This window comes from Coenobita brevimanus, chromosome 104 (assembly GCF_032717465.1).
Source record: "Coenobita brevimanus isolate Jiangsu-jjx chromosome 104, ASM3271746v2, whole genome shotgun sequence".
In the NCBI taxonomy this organism is placed as follows: domain Eukaryota; kingdom Metazoa; phylum Arthropoda; class Malacostraca; order Decapoda; family Coenobitidae; genus Coenobita; species Coenobita brevimanus.
In genome coordinates, this window is record NC_137057.1 from 5,428,335 (window position 1) to 5,448,853 (window position 20,519).

Below are 20,519 nucleotides of genomic sequence, written 5' to 3' on the forward strand. Positions count from 1 at the left end.
GCTGAATCGGTTTTGGGAGTATAAAGTATTGTTACTGCATTGTCACGCTACCCAAAGTTTGTTATTGTTACGTTACCTAAAAATTCTTTTATTGTTGCGCTACTCACGATCAAGCTACCAAATTTCTTTCCTGTTAGTAATTATTCTGAACGGCTAATTTTCCTTGTGTGTGATATTTGATAGAAAGAATTAAAATAATTTTGAATAATCTCGGATCCCAACCGATTCCACAGTTAGTCCAACAATATCAGGATAAGGGTCGAACGAACCCTGGAGATATAATTGTGGTGCTCGTTGTAAGTCAGCCTCAAACAACAACATCCAGTAAAACGGATCGGGCACCATACTGTAAGGCGGTTACACTCAGTTTTTCAAGAGAAAAACGCAATAAAAGTGCCTCGAGGACCCTCTCTCACACGTCGTCAGTACTGCCTCCCTGCCTTCTAGACGCATCCCCTCCTTCCCTACACACCTCACGTGACCAGACCCATCCCCTCTTGTCCTACCCACCTTAGATAACCACACACATTCCTACCTGCCCTACACACTTCATATTATAACCAGACACATCCATTTCTGCCCTACACTCCTCATATAACCAGACACATCCCCCTGTGCCCTAGACACTTCATAACCAGACACCTTCATTCCTGCCCTACACACCTCATACAACCAGATACATCCCCTCTTGCCTTGCACACCCCATACAACCAGACACATCCCCTCCTATCCTACACACCTTACATAACCAGACACATCCCCATCTGCACTACACGACTTACATAACCAGACCCACCCCTTCTTGTCCTACACACCTCGCATGGACCGAACCATCCCCTCCTGCCCTACACATCTTGGGTAGCCACACACATTCCCTCCTGCCCTACACACCTTACATAATCAGACATATTCCCTTCTGCCCAACACACCTTACCTAACCAGACTCATCCCTTTCTGCCCTACACAACACTGTGGGATAGTGTCAGGGAGAGGCTAAGCTACCGAGCGGCCATGTCAACACACGACCACCAGAATTACTCACTCGTCTTGTCCTAACTCGCCGCCACACTCACCACAAGTAATAACCTTTCTAATATGGTTTTTCCATGTCAAGAGTCTATGTAGACAGTTTTTCCTAGTACAGTATATTAACGTTAATATATGCACAACATGCAAACTGCCTGGATACAATGGGTATGAGAAAAATACTAAGGTACAGTCATAAAAACTATCATTACCCCCAGGAATGATCGAAGCAAAACGAACTTTAGCTGGGCCATGTCGGCGGGTCTTTGCCTCTCCCCTTTCTGGTGTTGCCATATCACAATCCCATTACAAGAGTTGGAATAATGAGCAAGAATGAGCCATATGGCGGGGAAATACATAGGACGCGTTTGCGTTACCCTGAGTGCCCCGCCGGGGATTAATAATGAAACTCGCCACGTTTATTATTTTCCTACTGTTCAACACTTGTTATTAATAGAATACAACAAATAAATTATTTTGAAGTGTATTAAATCTATAGGAATTGATTTTTTTTTCTTCTTTTTGTACTGATAGTGTAGCAGGGGTGCACGAGTTCATTTGTTTGCTCTAGATGGGTGGTTAAATGCTTCAGACAGTTGCCTTAGTTAGTGGCATCCATAAGTCGACTTCTAGAGGCTGTATTGGAAGCAAGGGGTGGATATACAAAATATTAAAACAATGAGACTGAACATGTAGTATTAGTTTCCTTAAACATTTATTTTATGTAGAAAACAATACATATCATTTACACTGAAATTTACTAACTTGGCTTGTATCAGCTGTATTACTAATATACGTCTGGCATGGGTGCACATACTCATTTCCCGTCTGCATATGTGTTGCCGACTCTACACCATTCTATTTTTATTTAATGAATTCGGTGCCGGATAATCAAACATATTGTCTCTACACACAGAGGCCAAACGATCTAACTAGCTTTTATTACCTTTAGCACAAATTCAAATATATGTGTTTCAACAGACATTGGCGGGTTTGTTGTACAAACTTTCCTGTCCCGTCATTCAACAACACTTCGTCCTTTTGTCACAGTCCATAGCTCTGAAGGGTAACGATAGTTTTTCTTGTGACTGTACATGTAATATTTATCTTATTTATATCGCGGTGTTCGATGTAATTTGTATAATTGTAAAAGATACTATATATAAACCTGTTCCTAAGCCTTATTTACAAGAACTGTTGTCCGTCGTACTAATGACGTAAATTTGGAACACATCTTTATTGCCATGTTTTTAGCTTGTAACAATACCCCAGATGCCAGAGCTTGGAGCTTTGAGGGAAGTGGGGAAAAGTGAGAGAGAGAGAGAGAGAGAGAGAGTGGGAAATGGATAGGAGAAAGGAGAGGAGAGGGCGCCGAGGAAGGAAGTGGTGGGAAAGTGGGCGGGAGATAAGCCTGTGAGGATAAGTCGAGGAGACAGTCAGTTACAGGGAATTATTGTGAACTGCCCTAATCTGATCGCAGTCATATCTGTGGCCGGGCAAAGCCATCCTATTTCAGTCCCCCCCCCCCCACGGCACACCATACCACCCGTGTCATGGTAACCGGACGGAGAGAGAGAGAGAGAGGATAAAGTTACGGAAGAGAAACATAATATACTTTCTACCAAGAGACTTGTTAGCTGAAAGACAAGAGGAACTGCAATTAATTTCTCCTACTTCTCCGGATATATCGGACTTCTCTCCACTCTTCTTCTGTTGTTTTTAGCAAATATTCATTGTCACTTTCTCATTTTTATTTTCTTAATAACGCTTCTCCTCCATTTTCTCTCCATTCATAATCTCTCTCACTCTCTCTCTCTCTCTCTCTCTCTCTCTCTCCTTATAGTAACCCTTCCATGAGAGGCAACACACATCGTTCACCTCACCTTTTAAATTGCATCCCTTCACGTGCTCACCTCTCTTCGCTCTCATTACTCTTATCTCTCCTTCATATCTGCTCCATAGCGTCTTCAATCATCACATGTCTTTCATCAGGGCCTCCCTATCTCATAATTACTTCGTTACCATCACGATCCCCTTTAAACCATGATCACATCCCTTCAGTTTCGCCTCTACCCTCCCTCCCCCTTTCATCGATTTACCAGTCCCTTACCTACACACCCCAATTCAAGGTTACAAAACTCTTTGTTTCTAACTCTTATACCATTTTTCAGTCGAGCCTGCCGATCAAAAAGAAGAAAATAATAATCTAGACCTGAAAAAGTAAGCCAGGCTATTTTTCTGTTCCTATCACAAGTGTAGTAAGGCAGAAGGCAGTCTTACTTAGGTGTTCACGTGAGGTTAAATAATACAAGTATCACCTGATCCCACACTGCTCCACTGTGCTACTCAGGAGGGAGTGGGATGTGTGAGAGCATTATACTAGGCGGTATCTGTATCAGCTCATTTCAGGTTTACTGCACGTTCAAACCTTCTCCTGCTGGGAAATGATAGCCTGAATGAACCCTTCCTTTTGCAGGCGAAGTATTAATTGGGAAGTGATTTCTGAAGTAAAATCATATGTAACTTGCAATACTTTGGTGACAGAAACTCCGTGTACAAACAGCTAGATAAGGAGTTTATTACGAGCTCACAACAAAATAGTCTGCCCTTCTTGAGTGTCTGCTCTGAACTGACGCAGTGGCGCCGTCTTCCCAGGCTTGGGGCCCTGGGAAGGCGTGCTAGGTCAGCAAGTTTAGTGGGGACGTGTATGCATTGGGGGGGGGGGATATATACATCGGGGGTAGACATATTGTAGGGGGGGTACACTACTCCCCCGGGTAGCTGAGATGGTGTCTCCTGACACCAGGAGTTATATGGTGTTTGATTATATTATGAAGGCAAGGGCAGGGAGGTTTGTACAAGGAATAAGTATGATACAGGGGCAGTAGGGGAGACATGGCCATGTTGAGGGGAGGGAATTAGAAGGATATATACAGATAAGATATACAAGGATTAATAGGTATGTGTCCAGTAAGGGCGAAGGTATACATAGATATAATTGGGATTATACAATAATATTGTGATACATGATAAACAAAGAGTAGATATGAGAGTTCTTTAGTTGTTCTTCGTTCATTTTTTTTTTTTTTGGTAGTTTCTGTAGGATACACTGTCACTCAATAATGCATTAAAGAAATACCATCATTTTCTAGTAGGAAGAGTTCTGTTCACAGTTTGGGTAATTGTCAGATGGCATTGGTAGTCACTGAATGTGAGGGCACTAAGTACGGGGAGTTTTGACGTCGTGTGTAGGGTGTACTATGCCTGTAGCGACTCTGATTTCCTGGAGTCAACGTTCCATTTTTCTGACACAACAATGCACTGCACATATGATGAGTAGAAAACTTATGAAAGCGATAACCACAGGGGGAAACACAACTGTTGGATGAACCCATAAACGGCTGAAGGCCAGAGAAAATTGATCCATAATGAACTCACTGTCATTGAGGAATGTTAGCATGCGCAAGTTAGGGGAGGTGATGGTAATGTTGGCAGATGGTAGGGTGGAAGGCATGTCGATTGGTTGAAAGATATCATAGGAGTGTTTACGGACAGCTTGGTGATAGCGAGTGGCGTAAATGATGACGGACTCTGATTTGACGGTACAATAGTCTGGTGCTTTGTTGAGACACTAGCGGGGACGGATCGAACCGAAGAACCAGGACACATGATTGTGACAGAGATGGGAACAGCAAAGAAGAAGTACTGGACATGGTTGAGGTGAGCATGGTGGGCCGGGAGTTCAGGAGCTGGTACAAAAGAACAGGCCGAGTAGATGGAATGGTTGCGAACTAAAGCAGGCTCACAGGGTGTAGCGCTGCTAGGGAAGATAGCGAAAAGGTGGGCAGCACAGAGACGAGAGGTCGGAGTAAGGGAGAAACATTTCTGGAGGTCTGTGTAAGAAAGGAAGGCAACTGAAAGATGATCATGGGAGAGGAGGAAATATTCTGAAGGAACAGATACTTGTAACAAGGAGTTGTTGAGGCAGAAAGGGAAGGGAATGATGTGGAAAAGGTTAAAGGTTATGGCAGAACGGAGAGGAATATGGACGACGACGTATTTGGTGAGAAGATTGGCTTCGAGAACAGGATAATAATATTCGAGGGAGGAGTAGGGGAGGACTGGGGATAGACCGAAGGTGGAGTGAGCCCATTCCAGGACAGAACGGAGAGCTGAGACAGGTACTAAGTCGGCAGTGACACGTCCATTTATAGCATTGACTAGGATACGAACCAAGGTAGAGACTTGAGACAGGAGAGAGTCAATGGCCAGTTGGAGATTATCCATGTTGAGTTTGAGGTAGAAGAACTGAGAGATAATGTTGAGATCTGAAAGGTGTCGTTGTAAGACATCGGTGAAGTTGTTTAGAGTGGACGTGACTTCATTTAGGTGGGTCGTAAGCTTCTGTAACATAGTGTGCTGGATTTTGATGACTCGGCATTGGGATTCTAGGGCTGAAGCTAAATGAGAAAGATCAGATTTGAAGCCAGAAATGTCACGGGCTGTAGCAATGTCAAACAAGCCACTCAGAATCTCACCGCCGAAGTCGAAGAGACCTCGTTTCACACGAGAATGACCAACGGGTGTCTGAATGGAAAATGTGTCATTGAGCTCAGTGAATCTGTTACTTATGTATTGCAATTGCCAGGAGAGTGGTAGGAAAAGGTTATAGAGATACTCATCTGGGTTGTGTGTCCCCATAATGGCCGTGAGATGGGTCTTGATTCCGTGGAGCTAGTGCGTATAAGCAGGTAGGGCAATGGCTATGTCGGCCAGGGGCACAAGATCGTAGCGCAAGGAGACTAGTTCTTCGATAAGCATTACCTCGCCTCCTGAGCCGACCAAGGCCCCGGGACGTACTCCACCATCGTCCTGACCTGACCCAGACCCCAGGAGGGTCAGCACTGCCAGCAGGGAGATCGCTAACATCGTACCTAGAAAATCAGGGTAGAGTTAATGGGGGAGGTCTTGAAGAGGTTGATGGGCAGAGCGCAGTTTGGACCGATATTGAATGGTTGATGAATGAGTAGGTGGAGGTGGAGATGAAGGAGACTGAGGGTTAAGTGGAGACAGAGAAGATTGAGGGATGTGTGGAGGGGAAGGGGGGTCAGGAGGTTGTGTAAGTGACTCTTCCAACACGAGGCCATTGGGTGCTCGCTTTAAGTCATTGACGTGGACCCATCTGGTGTCCTTAGTGGACAGGTCCTGGAGGTGAAATTTGTTGCCTTGTTGAGTGAGGACGCGGTGGGGCTCTGTAAATTTGTCATCCAACTTAGAGGAACGCGTATGGGAATGAGCAAAGACAAGATCGCCTACACTGATAGTCATAGGATAGGCGGATTTATGTTGGCACTGCAGCATGTCCTCCTGAGAGGAAGCCAAAGTGGATTGGACATACTGGTGGATTGTCTGGAAGTTGGTCAATTTTAGTTTAACATAATCATCCATGTTGTAGATGGGTTCTGGCTTTGAGAATAAGAGAGAGTATGGGAGCTCCTTGTCAAAACCAAAGAGGACGAAAAAGGGAGATTCAGCAATGGATGCATTGATGGAGCTATTGATTGAGGATGCCACTTGGGGAATCCAGTCATCCCAGGACGAACTATGGGAGCCTAGATGTCTAAGGCACTCTAAGATTTTTCGGTTGTGGCGTTCTACAAGGCCATTGGAAGCCGGATGGTTAGGCATGACATTGCACTTACTGATATGAGAGCGGCGACAGATCTCATCTAGAAGGTTATTGTTGAACTCTGTACCGTTGTCAGTAAGAATGGTATGAGGGGTACTGAATGGGCAAATTACGTGATCTACAAAGGCACGTGCAACGCTCTTCGCGGTCTTGTCGGAGAGGGGTACGAGGACACAGTAGCGGGAGAAGTGGTCGACCGCTACCAGTAAGTACTCAGCGACAGATTCCATGAGAGGTAGTTTTAAGAGATCGATTGAGACAGTTTCCCATGGTCGTGACGGGATTGGGTATTGTAAGAGCGGTGCAGGTAAGCCGGTTGATCCTTTGTGGTGGTGGCAGGAGAGGCAAGAGTCACAGTGGGCATTGATATCGCGGCACATGGTTGGCCAATAGTACTTGAGACGTGCTTGATGCAAGCATCGGTCTTTACCTGGATGGGAAGCTTGAGGGGTATTATGAACAATGTGAAGAACCGTTGGTATCAGGGCAGTGGGGACTACAAGTTGGCATGCTTCGCGATTGGGCATGTCTTTGCCTGTTAGTAGTGTTTTCCTGTACAAGATTTTCATCATCTAGCATGAACTCATCTAGTGATACTGGCAGAGTAGGTAAAGTTGAGGCATCGCCAGATTCTAGGAAATAAATGACTTTGGACCACATGGGGTCTTCGTGCTGAAAGTTTCGAACAACTTCTGACATTAGTGTAGTGTTTTCAGTTACTTCGGGCTGCAGTGATGTTATAGCTGCTGCTACGTGACGTGACAGTGCGTCTGCGACTACATTCAACTTGCCTGGTACATATTGAAAAGTGGGATTAAAGTCCTGGATGATGACGGACCATCTAGCTAGCCTACCTGTTAGGTTGCGGTTCTTGAACAAATCACATAGTGGAAGGTGGTCTGTTTGGATATGCACTGGATAACCATAGACTGTATCTCTGAAATGTTTCAAAGACCAGACTACCACTAGCACTTCGAGATCTGTGACACTGTAGTTACATTCAGCGGTTGTAAGGGTGCGACTAGCATACGCTATTACGCGCTTCCTTGATGCTTCATCGAGTTGCATCAAAACAGCACCAAGGCCAGTGCCTGAGGCGTCTGTGCAGAGAAGGAAGGGTGTGGTATAATCAGGGAACGCTAGAACAGGGGCATTTACAAGAGCTGTCTTTAGCTTTTGGAAAGCCTGTGACTGGTCGTTAGTCCAAACAAAGGGCACATTCTGCTTGAGTAAGTGGGTCAGAGGAGCTGCGATCTTTGCATAATCTTGTATGAATCTACGATAATAGCCACTGAGGCCCAGGAAACTTCGTACAGCTTCGGTAGTGGTAGGTTCTGGGAAGTTAATAATCGCCTTAGTTTTATCCTCATTAATATGAATGCCTTGTGCATCGACGTCGTGGCCTAGGAATTTGATTTTCTTTCGCAGGAAGTCACATTTACTGAGATTGATTTTCAGGCCTGCAAGCTGGAGGCGTTCAAAGACTTGCCGGAGCTTGGTGAAATGGTCAGGGATGGATTTACCTACAACAATGATATCATCTAGGTAAGCAAAAAGAGAGTGTCCCATCATACTGCTGAAGACTGAATGGATAAGTCGCATGAACACGGAAGGAGCATTTCTCAGACCAAAAGGGAGTCTCTTAAACTGAAAATGTCCGGAAGGGGTGCTGAAAGCCGTAACTGGGCGAGAGGACTCTTCCATTTCGACCTGCCAGTACCCACTGAGGAGGTCTAAAGACGAAAAGACTACGTTATTTTCACCAAGGGATTCTAACAAATCAGTGAGGACGGGTAACGGGAAACGGTCTGGAACGGTGACAGAATTGACCTTACGATAGTCGACCACTGGTCTAAAGTTGCCGTCCTTCTTTGGTACTAAGAAAAGTGGGCTATTCCATGGACTGACGGAGGGTTCAATAATGTCCTGGTCTAACATGTTCTGTACCATTTGATCTGTCTGCTTTCTCTGGCTGTGAGGAAATCGATACGCTGGTATGTAAATTGGCTGAGTTCCTGATAGTGGTTCAATCGTATGTTTGACAAGGTCTGTTCTACCCATCGGTTCACCGGGTAAGGGAACCACGTTTCTGTACGAGGTCAGAAGGTTGAGGAGTTGAGGCGTATTTTCTGGGAAATCTGTGTAAGTGAGATGTGAGAGCATATCGGGTGAATATGTCGGCGCGGATCCCGTAGAGTTAATAGTACATACACCGATTGGCATACTATCATCAGTCTGAATAGTAGGAATTGAGGAATCCTGGCACACCTTTACTGCCGTTGGATATACTAGGAAGTCTCCAATCTTTACACCACTTCTAAGTTTTAGTGGAGCGTTTGTGACATTGAGCAAGTACATGTAGCATAAACTGTCCTCTAAGACTGTACACCACGCTGACTCATAAGTCAAGCCATTCACACAACACGTCTCAGGTAGTGTTAGTACATCCACTCCTTCTTTCGCACCGGCAACACAAACAGAGACTTTGGTGAACTCATGCGGTAACAAAATTGTGCATGTATTTGTTACTGCACGTTTCGTCTCTGCATGTTGGAGAAGATCATTCACACCGTGTGAGGTAGGTAACTGAGACATGTCTGAGTCAGCGATAGTGTTGTCGGGAGAGGAGGTAAGAGCCATGTCCGAAGGCTGAGATGATGTATCAGTAGACATTGGGGAATTTATGTCCTTGCTCGCAGTCAGTAAAGGAATGATCTCTGTATTCTCAGATGATGATGGTGGTGGTTTGGGTTGGTCTGGACTTTTTGGTGGCGATCGGGACAAAGGTAACTGAAGGACTGATTTGATCGTAAGAACAGGATGGGGACATTCCATACTGTAAACTGGGAATCCAGAAATGTCTATACTACCACAAGCAGGTAATAATGCAATGGAGTGTTGTGCCATGGTGGAGAAATCAATAAGGGCATCTGCGGGATACTGCAAGTCATTAGTGACATGAAATTCAATTGGGATAGGGGGCAAATCTCTGTGTAGTTTGACTTCTAGGGTGACTTTTCCCTTAACCTTAAACTCTGAGCCTTCGACACCACATAGGCGAATGTCTGGTGGTTCTAGGAAACTGACGTGGTTGTGATGTCGTTGAATAAGATGTAAGGAATTGTCGGAGATCAGGTTCACTATAGACCCTGTGTCCAAGAAGAATGACGTTGGTATGTCATGACTGCATCCGAGAATGACTAAATCCGAGGATGTTATGGGACCTACATGGCGGATGGGGAGTTGGGTGTCTGGTTCTACGTGATATTGGTCCGATACGGGCACGGTGCTTCCCCCGACTGTTGGCGGTTGAGGTAACGACATTCCTCTGTGGTGTGAGTCGTGCTGGATTTGTGGTATTTGCATTTGGGACGACGTGAGCGGAAAGGCGTACGCTGTCTGGTTTGGGAGTGAGGACGTCTGTATGGACGGTCGCAACTGGATGCTCGATGTCCAGGATGACCACAGTGCCAGCAAAGAATCGAAGATTGTCTGTTCTGTCGGACACTAGATTGATCACGACCTGCGGTAGGAGAACGATGCTTGGCAGGTCTGCCACGTGTGGTGGGACGGGAGTGAGATTGGTCTGGGGTAGTGGAGGTGTGACAAACTGAGGAGGCCAAGGGTTGGGCGGTGCCCTGACGCGTGTAGTTCGAACCTGTTCTTTTATGAATGGCTTTAGTGACCTGATTAATTTTATCTCCTGGATTGAAACCGATTTCCAAGGCTAGCTCTCGCTGTTTAGGAGTAAGCCAGTGAAGGAATCTCAGGTAACCCAATAAGTCAGCAAAGTTGGTGAGTGAAAGCATTGGAATGCCATTTTTGTCTTCTGACCATTTCGTGCTTACAAGTAATTGGAGCATCTCATTACTAGTTGCTTTCATGGCGGCGGCAGCTTCGCAGAGCTTGGCATATTGCGCTGGGACCCTCAAGTCCTTATCCATTTGGTTTAGATTAATGAATTCCATGAGAGACGCGGTATTTGAATGCTGGCAACAAAGGCTGATGAGTTCCATATGAAAATCAGCAAAGATATGAATGCTATCGAAATGTCCTGCACGGATCGCGGATCCGATGTCCGATTTGCCGTGGTGCAAGCGACCCATGAGGTAGGCTACTTTGAGCGATTCATTGGTGATCTGCCGATTGTGGATGTGTGTTTCGACTTCTCTGAGGAAATCATAGACAGACCAAGTTGGGTCCTGGCCGGTAAATTTGGGACGATTGGCATCGTCGAGATAGATAGACTGTGGAGGGTTGGCCATGGCTGGAAGAGCAGAAATGGCGGGAGGAGAGGTGTGGGAGAGAAAGAAGGTAGTGGTAGTTAAGGGCGAGCAAGACGGGGTATGAAGTGAGGCAGGAGAGTGAACGATAGGGGAAGGAGTAGAGGAAGAAGAAGGGAGTGTAGAGGTACGGGTAGAGAAGGAGGTATCTGGATTTACGAGTGTAGGATGGGTAGTAAGTGGTTCTGCGGGAAGTGAAACGGGAGTCTCAGGTACAGGGCGGTGGTACTCTTTGCCACTTCGTAAATGAGTGATCGTGTTAGAGTCGGCAGACGGTGTATGAGCAGGTGATGTTTCCGGGTCGAGAGGGCTGTTGTTAAGCGGTTGATGTGGAAAGTACGACATTTAATGCGGCAATGGAAGATGAAATGAAGGATGAAGATGGATATGTAGGTGGAAATGTATAATATAACAATGAGAGAATGTAATACACGAGTAAGTGTGATAACGAATGAAGGTGAGGGGATGGAGGGTTTAAATAAAAGGCGAAGGATGAGATGGATAATAAATAACGTAGGTGAAGATGAAAACGGGGTAATGGAAATGAGATGGAATATTTACAAAAGATCCAATCTGTAGAGAAAATCGAGGATAATCTCTATAGAAAGGTAAGGTAGACTATAGTTACACAGTAGAGACGGAATTGACGAGATGTATGACGTGCAGGTGTGGCTGGGCGTAGCGGGGCTGGGGCGGGGCGGGGCGGGGCAGGGCGGGGCGGTGGTGGAGAGACAGCTGGGCGGAGAGGAGAGTGGCTGGGGACGAGACTGAAGCGATATGTTGGATGAGTCTTAGAAGATGGGGAACTTCTCGCTGGGCTTAAGTCGAGACGGGAAGAGACGCTGCGATGAGTCAACGGCAGGGAGTGGCAGTCTTAGGAGGCTCACGTAATTCAGACCACATGTGGCGGCGTCGGGGCCGGTGGTGGGGTGTGAGGGCAGATGTTGGTTCAATGCAGGTGTAGAGCTGTTGAGTTGCAAATGCAGAGAATGGCGGTGGGCAGACAGTGGGCAGACAGTGATAAGTGGCACCGTGGGGGCAGGATTTATGATGAGTTCGGAACAGGTGTTGGGAACAGGTGAAACAGGTGTGTAGGTCGGCGATGGAGACACTTGCGGGCAGGAACAAGGTGTGTGGGTGGGGTTGTTTGAGAGGTGAGCACAAGTGAGAGAAATTGTACACCCGGAAAGCACAGCCGGTTATTACACCACGAGAGGCACTGAGGAGGGGTGAGGCTGTAAGATGCGAGATGTCGTGTATCTGTTGGTGTCACTAAATATTGTAGGAGGCGGTCAGAATCTGATGGTCCGAACCACCGCTGCTACCAAATGTAACTTGCAATACTTTGGTGATAGAAACTCCGTGTACAAACAGCTAGATAAGAAGTTTATTACGAGCTCACAACAAAATAATCTGCCCTTCTTGAGTGTCTGCTCTGAACTGACGCAGTGGCGCCGTCTTCCCAGGCTTGGGGCCCTGGGAAGGCGTGCTAGGTCAGCAAGTTTAGTGGGGGCATGTATGCATTGGGGGGGGGGGCATATATACCTCGGGGGTAGACATAATGTAGGGGGGGTACACATATTAAGCCCTAGGAGAGTACTTTTTGTCTTCGCCAACGTACTGTGATTATCCAAAAGTCTTCGGTCAATTCTTGGAGTCGAACCGCAGCTTTTTCCGAGCCAAACTATGCCCCTGTACCGGCCCCAGTTACATTGCTTGGGCCTCTGTCCCTACAGTTATAGTTATATTCATTTGTTCTTCTCTTACATAATGTTCAAATTTTTATATTTTTTCATCCCAGCCTCTTCTTTCTGTACAGTATACGTTCCCTCGTTCTCTCATTGATGCTGCTTTCAATATTGTCTTTGTCACGTCTTTTCATTCAAGTGCACATCTCTTTTCCTCCTCTGCCACTTTCTTATATCACTCTTCTTGTATTCAGCGACCCTTTGTTCCCATCTCACCTCACAGTGTTTTTTTTTTTTTTTCTTTCACCCTCCTTGCTATTGTTCAACATCCTCACCTCTCCACTTCACAGCCCTTCAGTTTCTCGCTCACTCTTCGATCCCCTCAGCTACATTGATTATTCTAACTTTACAGACCCCTCTTTCTCACCCTCACAGGCTTTCCTTTCCCCGTCTTTCCTGACTTCACTCTTGTCTCTTTCCTTAACAGCTACATTCCTTCCCATTCGTCTTTTGTTTTCTCTATGTCCACTCATACTCTTCCTCTCTTGTTTTCAGCCTCCTCCTCCTCCTCTCTTTGAAATCATAATAATGAAGTCGTGTTTCATCCTGTCGTCCCCAGTAACTCCCACACTGTCACCGCTGAGCCTCTCCTCACTTTCAATTTGTTTTTAAAGTAATGCTGTACATATGAGCCGATCAGAAAAAGTGAGATTTATATGAAATGTAACGAATGTAGCATCATGATCTCTTCAACAGCGAACTCAAGAACAGGTAGAAACAGCGAATGAGAACTGGTTGTCGCCACAGTACGATAAGGCTTAACTCGGAGGCACAGGGGAGTCTGTAGATTAATGAATATGTTGGAGCGTACAGGAAAGAATAGGTTTACCGTTGGGGGTAAAATAACAATCATCAAGAAGGCTGTGTGCGAGGCAGCACGGGGAAGAGAGCTTGAAAGGTGAACGGGAGGGTGAGAAAGGTTTTACACTGCAGAGATGACCAGAGACAAGTGCAGTTTAGAAGTAACATCAAGTTTCCTATGACTCTCTCCGAGGTGTAGGGATCCAAGCCTAGGCCACTGTAAAAAATAATTGTTAAGTAAGAAAGACCCACCTACGTTCTTGGCAGAGTATTACGTGGGAGAAGGACTTCCGGTCACCATTTAGAATTGAACCGTGGCGGGTAAGTTATGACCTTCTTCTACCCAAGAGTTCCGACACCAAACCACCAGGTTCCGGGACCACTGGGTAGAGTACAACCGTGAGCACAAATTCACCGATAGTTCTTTGTCGGCAGCGGTAGCGGGAGGCGTTAATATTCCTTTATGAAGTACCACTATAAAGCACACAGGAATATAGTATGGGAAAGAAAGATTCTGTATGTCGTTTGGGGAGAAATGAGAAATATGTAAGACAGGATACAATGCTGGAGGTGGATTGTCGGCGAATTTTTGCTCGTGGATGTCCATATGTAACTTATGAAAATCGCTTTCCTTACAAAGCTGGTGTGTCAGAATTGGGTAAGGAGAATGAATAAAATCATCACCCTGGCGCAGTGAGCGTAACTCAGCTTGATCGTGGAAACAAACAAACAAACATTGCCAGACGCCATGTATCCCAAACGGGGTGGCCAAGGGCTTAGAGTTAATTGTTTTACAGGGAGGGGCACTAATCCTCCACCAACCCCACTTGACACGTAGGGAGAACGTTATGCCAACAGCATCTGGTGTTCCCAGGCGGTCACCCATCCAAGTACTAACCAGACCCAACGTTAGAATACACTAAATATTGAATTTCCCAGATATGTATTGAAAGACATAGAGGCCGTTATAGACAGAGAGAGAGAGAAAAAGAACTGTCATGGTCAGTGCCTGTATAGTCATTACCTGAATCTATCTCTGTAACTTAACCTAATTAATGCTCTCACGTAACCTGCATTTCTGAATGACAAAGACCTGGTGATAGGAACGTACCTGATAGTGTTCAAGTAGCCTAATATTATATGAATGGACTGTGTGTTCTGAGTGGATGTGCTTATCCTGATCGGCCAGTAAGTACCTGGATCGACCTAATATGGCCAGGATGAACCTAACTGATGTTATTGGCCCTGAAATGACCCCAGTGACCTAACACACCTGACTTAACACAATTTCTTATTTGATCCAGACTTACCTTTTTGAAGACAAACTAATGTGGCTGAAATGGCCGGAACAGACTGCTGGATTAGTTTGATTTTGCTATACTTGAAAATAATGGTCCTTTTCTGCTGCTCCTGTTCCACTGAAGGTTATACTGACTGAAGATTATGACTGTTTCTCAAACAATCAGATTGTTCCTCTCGTCAGCCTGGGATCAAACTCGAATCTTCCTGGCAACAGATCACGTCACTAACCACTTACACGTCGCTACCAATTTTTAACAGATCACTTTACTAACCACTTACACTGAGCTACCAAGTTTACTGGCTGACGGTTATGTCAGGCGACATTTTGGACAAATACAATATCTCGTCAATGAAATTCTTTTTCCCATCTACGTCGCTCTTTGTGAAGCAAGAATTATACGTCGGAGAACACGGAGTTATTGAGATTAATATGTGTAATCTTCATCTCTATCTGCCTGTCTCTCTGTCCGTCTGTGTGTGTGTGTGTGTGTGTGTGTGTATGTGTGTGTGTGTGTGCAGTATACTTCATTTCTCTTCTGTCTAAAGACCGTCATAAATAAAGAAAAGGAAAGTATAACAGGATAGTTTATGAGAAGCTGTGAAGATGCAATTATAGTCCTTCCGAGCACTGAAATCTATGGACCTGACAGTTTTTTCATAAAATGCGTCATATTTCTTGCCCGAGGTAAAAATTATGATATGAGAAAAATGAAATACGAGGGGAACCTGGGAAAATGTCCGAGTCTCTTGAGTCTTGAGAATAATAATAGTGTTTACTCGGAGAATGCCTTTCCTCTGACTGGGAAGGCCAACATTTCTGCATTTTACTCCATGATAAAAGTAGCCCTGTTTATATTTTATGAGTGGAATTGTGGCATATCGCGACAAATATTGTGTTTTAAACTTATAATGCATTTCATTCCATTGGATAAAGTTGGTGGCTGAGTTCATGCTCCTTGGGTAGCTATGGAAGGAGATAAACTACGAGCAATGAGAATGGATGTGCAGATATTCTTTGTTGTTGTTCTGTATAGGTTAATCTTATTTACTCAGTAAAGAATGTGAATCATTGTCGTATTTCTAAGTACAGTGAAATAATGTCAAGTTTGTCAGATAACATTATTGTAAGAGTCACCCGTCCTGAGGCCTGGAGTGTGAAGGGCAAAGCTAGGTCAAGAAAATCACAATTAAAAAAAAATCTATTTATCTATCTATCTATCTATATATATCCAGATGCTGCACAAAATTTATCTATACCTAAAGAATCTTGTTACACCAGAATTGTATAGATTTAGCGTAAAAAAAAAAAAAATCACTATTATTTATGAATATTTGTTAAACTGATGAAAAATACCACAGAAAATAGTTCTGATCTAAATAGTATGTAACGAGTTCATATTAAAATTATATTTACGGTGTTTATTTTGTAAATCTCGTCTGAAAAAATCATATTTGTGAATTATTTGGAAGTAATCAGCTTATGCAAAAAATAAAATGAAAAAATAAGTATTTCTGTTTGAGAGGAAAGACTGATTTAGCATATTTGTCCAGCGGATGTTTTGGTGCAGCCTACACATTTTTGCTCCATATTTGTTTCCTTTGACTAGATATTTGTGAATGTCTCGAGTTAAGCCGACTAAGATTAAAGGATTATCATTGTGTTGACATTTTTTATGCACACACACACACACACACACACACACACACACACACACACACACACACACACACACACACACATGTATATCTATCTGTTTACCTGTCCATCTATTGTCACTGGCTGCTGCCTGGTCACTAATCTGGGATTTGACCATGTGAAGTGACGGTATGATATCTTCCCTTCTCGACTGACCCTGGCTCAAGTGACCATTAATGTTGACTTAACTGCGACCCAGTTTGGAGCATGGTGTATTAGCAATGATAAGGATTAATCCGTGTCCAGTTACAAGGAGAGTACTGTATGCAAGTGGAGCTCAGCCCATACCTAAGAAAGGAATGTGTATTGAATTTGTATAACAAACCAGTAACTAGTAATGTAATTGGTCCCATTTAGTTGCATATAAGGTATAGTGTGTCACTGACCTTGTTTGAGAAGGTTTATAAGTGATTCTAATTAGATTAGAAGTGTCCCGCTGTGCACCTGTTTATTCCATAAAAGAACCTACTTCTGTGATGTATTCTGCAGAAATTTTTTCAAGCAAGGTAGAGATTATCTGTTTAAGTGTCATTGCCTTTGATCTGACCCTAAGAGACAAATCTTCCGGCACGGTCCTGAACACTATCTCTCTCTCTCTCTCTCTCTCTCTCTCTCTCTTACTATGCATGTATGTACTATCACGATCCAAAGTTCCTTTACCCCCCTGAGTGGAAGAAGGTCGAAGCCAAGGTTGTAGCAAGACCAGATGATCGGACACTGCCAGTATACAAGACTAATAATGGTTCATGATACCGTGATTCATAAATAGGCTCGTGTGTTTCATCCGGGTGATTCTTATTATCCTAAGCCTCAGGTTAGTGAACCCCTCCATCATGAACTGGCCTGTGTTCGGTGGCCCGTCATTTCTTCAACCTTGGCTTCGACCTTCCTCCACTCAGGGGGGTAAAGAAACTTTGGATCGTGATAGTACAGTACTGTATGTGTGTGTGTGTGTGTGTGTGTGTGTGTGTGTGTGTGTGTGTGTGTGTGTGTGTGTGTGTGTGTGTGTCCGACTCTGGGCAAAGGCATCTGGGCCTATCCCCAGGGCATATCCCCAAGGGCCAGTAGTTCTCCTACATCTCCGCATGTCACCACTTCGGCTCTAACACCCACCGTCCATTTGAATACATGCTAAGGCTGTCTCATACAGGACTGTTGTATTGGTATTAGGGGGGTGTTGTTACGACATGTCGGCGGGTCTTCTGGTAGATCAGTGATGTCTATTCTTTTAAAAATTCAGATCCCTAATCTTTTCCCTGCCCCAGCGAGGATTTGAACCTTATGACTATTAGATAGACATGGCTCTTTGCTTCAGCACAAGGCCCATCGCACCCTCGTAACTTCATGTTGCATCACCTCCGTACAACTGCCCACCACTACACAGAGTATCTCGACAACATCCCCTCCTCCAAACATGCACAACAACTCACAGATACAGATGTAAACACATAGTCACTACATCCATCCAAAACATCTCTTTGAACATCCTTCAAGGACCATCAAAAGGCATATGCACCTCAGACATTTCCCTACCCCGAGAGACATGAGTACACCTAGCCATACAGCAATTCGGCCAACACCCTTGCACGCAACAATATCAAGCAAAATACAACTCAAAACAACCCTCTTTGTCCACACTGCGATGCATCCCCCACACCACAACACGGTTACTCAGTACATGCACCACTCTATTGCCACATAGAATGTCTTTCAACATGACATAAGCAAAACTCTCTGATAGCGACTAGTCAAATAAGCCGATTTCATGCGGTCTACTGGCTTCACAACAAGATGAGCCTGAGGTTGCAACAACAACAACAAAGAGTTTCTGCGTTAGATCCATAAACATGACCATTGATCCTGTCCATGAATTAAGTAACTCTTTATAAACTATATATAGATATCTGAATGTTAAAGAAAATATACTGTACATCCAGGGAACAGTTGTGCGGAGCACAGAGGTATAACAGCAACAAGGAAGAGGTCTGGATTTTTGTACCGGTTCATTATCTTTGATATTCTGTTACTGGTATGGAACATTGCAGTTGGTTCAAGCAGTGGACTTGACCGCCTCCTTGAACACTTGAGAGAATGATAACACTTCTTGACAAGAATTTCAGTTCAGAGACAAATATTGATATCTCAAGGCAATAACGTGGCGCTGATTTCAAATATGATGTTCATTTTGCTCTAACATGTACAGGTTTTCTGAACTCACTACCCTCACACGCATCCCTATAGTACAATGGTCCTTCTTTTCGTCGCTGTATTTGTGCTCTTATCTATCTATCTATCTGTCTATCTATCTATCTGTCTATCTATCTATCTCTCTATCTATCTGTCTGTCTCTATCTATCTATCTATATCTATCTATCTATCTATCTATCTATGCAGTGTACAATATCCAATATATACAGTACATTGCCAGTTGTGTACATCCACTATCTAAAGTATGTCTATGTAAATTCATTATGCTTAATATAACTCTTATTTCAGATTTATGGCTTGACAATGCCTCGCGGATGTGTGAATGATCCAATTGCATCCTGTTATATATATGGAAGTTTTACTCCAAAGAAGCAAAAACGGAAGATCACGTCTTTTGTGAAGACAGCTTATCTACATTATTCTGGCGTTAAGATTGGCGACCAAGACAAACGATGGGCACCCCATATCTGCTGCGGGACTTGTTTCAACTCTCTTCGCGAATGGCCAACAGGAAGGAAAACAGGGATGCCTCTCGCAGTTCCCATGGAGTGGTGAGAACCTAGTGACCTCAAAACAGGTTGCTACTTTTGCATGACAAAAGCTGTGGGATTTTCTTCAAAAAACAAAAACAACATTGTTTATCCAAATTTACCTCCGGCAATAAGACCGGTCAATCACATGTAGAACCTTCCCATTCCGAGGCCACCAACAAATAAATGTATATTCCAGACGTCAGATGAGGATGAAGATGGAGAAGCGTCTGGAGCAGCTGCCCCTGTTTCTGACTTCGAATGTCAGCCGTCTGGCAAAGTACCCCATCTAGTCACCCGTGACGACCTGAACGATTTTATACGTGACCTAAATATATCAAAACAACAATCAGAACTACTCGCTTCAAGAATGCAAGAGTGGAACTTGTTGCATCCAGGCACAAAGGTGACGAGTTTCAGGAAGCGGCAACAAAATTTGGAACTTTTTTTTTCCCCCAAGTCAAACGAGGAGTATGCTACTACAGCAATATCGCTGGTCTGTTCCGAGCCTTGGGAAGGATTCATGATCCTGACGAATGACTTTTTATTGACTCTAGCAAATCAGGTCTGAAGGCTGTTCTCCTCCACATTGGAAATATGTTACCCAGTATACCGTTTGTTTCAGCTCCTGAAATGAAGGAAGCGTGCTGATCACCGGAAAAACTCGTTCTGGCTGAATACGACAAATTCCCATGGAAAATCTGCAGCGATTTGAAAGTGGTAGCCGTGCTGCTTCGACTACAAGGAGGTTTCACGAAATACTTTTGCTCCCTGTGTTTGAGGGACAGCCGTGTTGTGCAGCAGCACTACACCCAGCGTGAGTAGCCTACCAGAAATTCCTACGAAGTCGGTGTTCACAACATACGGAACGAACCGCTCGTTCAAGCCAATGATGTCATATTTCGGCCTCTTCACATCAAGTAAGGCTTGATGAAAAACTTTTTCAAAGCCTTGGATAAGACAGGTGCAGGCTTCACACACCTGAAGAAAAGTTTCCCTAACGTTAGCGACGCCAAGTTGAAGGAGGGCATTTTCACTGCCCCACAAATTCGTAACCTGAAGAAAGACAGTCAGTTTGATGCAACCCTCGAGGCAGACGAACTCAGAGCTTGGAGGTCTCTTGAGAAAATTTGTGCTGGATTTCTGGGCAGCCATCGCAATGAAGATTACGTGGAAAGCGTTGAAGAACTTCTGGTTGCTAATCATGACGTTGGATGCTGCATGTCCCTTAAAATC